The sequence below is a fragment of the Bactrocera latifrons genome, unplaced genomic scaffold, assembly GCF_001853355.1.
Source record: "Bactrocera latifrons isolate USDA-ARS-PBARC rearing strain unplaced genomic scaffold, ASM185335v1 scaffold_1108, whole genome shotgun sequence".
Lineage (NCBI taxonomy): Eukaryota > Metazoa > Arthropoda > Insecta > Diptera > Tephritidae > Bactrocera > Bactrocera latifrons.
The window spans coordinates 8,177-9,865 of NW_017534529.1; the positions used below are offsets into that span (position 1 = coordinate 8,177).

Genomic DNA, 1,689 nt, shown 5'->3' on the forward strand with positions numbered 1-1,689 from the left:
TCCCCGCAAAACTAATACAGCTATGTAAACTGACGTTGAGCAACACCAAAACGCCGTCAGGACCGGGAAGGATCTCTCCGAGCCGTACGATACCAAACGAGGTTTCAGACAAGTCGACTTCCTATCGTGCGACTTCTTCAACCTGCTTCAACCTCTTCTGGAGAAAGTAATTCGAGCTGCAGAGCTAAATAGAGGAATTATCRATATGTAAATAGATGCAAATGAAGAAAAATTATGCACCACTAGCATGAAGAGTTCGCAGTAATTATCAGTAGTTTACGCCTCGGCAAATATGGTTTACGCTATTAAATGCTAAGTTAATGTCTGCAGTGTAGTGTATAGCAAGAAATAGTCCTGTTAGAATTTGAATAATTAAACATAGGCTTAATAAGGACCCAAAATTTCATCATGCTGAGATGTTAATTGGGGCGGGGAGGTCTACTAGAGCATTGTTTGCAATTTTAAATAGGGGGTGTTGCGTTCGTAAAGGTTTATTCATTAGTTTATTTGTCGAAGGGGTCCGTAGAATAGCTTAGTAATTTTTACTACAGCAATTAATGTAATTAATAAGTAGTTTATTAATAGGATGGTGATAAAATTTGTTGGTAAATTATACAGTTTATGAAGGTTTAGGGAGTTTTCAGGAATAGTTAGGTTTAAATTGTATATAGAGTGTATTTCTAGGTTTTGAATAAAGGATGATGTCGATATTTTGTCTATAAATACAGTAGTTAGTGTTAATATTAATATAACTATGGTGCAGATAGTTGTTAATTTTATTGACAGAGAAAATATTTCATTTGATGCTAATGAAGTTACGTAGATGAATAGTACAAGTATTCCTCCTAGAAAAATTAAAAATAATACATAGGAAAATCAGAATCTTTTAGCCATTAATCCAGTGATTAAATAAATTTGTAGGGTTTGAATTAATAATATTAATCCTATAGCTAAGGATAATATTAATTAAGCTAATATTAATAAAAATTAATCTTGAGATTAGTGTGGAAGAGTATAACAGTAATTGTATAATATCAGGAGGTTTATTTAAAATACATATTAATTTTGGGGATTAATGATAAAGTTATTTCTTTTCTCTTGAAGTTTTAAAAGATAGTTTCTTATTTTTGGTTTACAAGACCAATGTTTTTATTAAACTATTAAAACTAATGTTAATAAGTTTATACTGTGGGTTGCCTTGTTTTTTATTTTTAATAGGAATTTTTGTTTTTGTTTCTAATCGTAAACATTTATTATCGATGCTTTTGAGTTTAGAATATATTGTATTAAGTTTATTTTTTATTTTATTTATTTATTTAAATTTAATAGACTATAGAAGATTTTTTAGTATGATATTTTTAACTTTTAGAGTATGTGAAGGTGCTTTGGGGCTTTCTATTTTAGTTTCTATAATTCGTACTCATGGGAATGATTATTTTCAATCATTTAATGTATTACAATGTTAAAATTTATTTTCATAATAATTTTTATTAGCCCTATTTGTTTTATAAATGGGTTATTTTGAATGGTTAAAAATTTATTATTTATTGTGACCTTTGTTTTTATTGCCTTAAATTATTGTACTAATTATTTTGTGAATATTTCTTATTTTTTGGGGGTTGATGTTATTTCTTATGGTCTTATTTTGTTGAGAGTTTGAATTTGTGTACTTATGATTAGCGCTAGTGA

The 1,689-nt window shown here is 28.4% G+C and overlaps 1 pseudogene; it reads right to left on the reverse strand.

The window, feature by feature from the left end:
• Positions 1-303: 303 nt before the first annotated feature.
• On the reverse strand, positions 304-1,045 carry LOC108973839 (annotated as a pseudogene).
• Between the last annotated feature and the right edge of the window lie 644 nt (positions 1,046-1,689).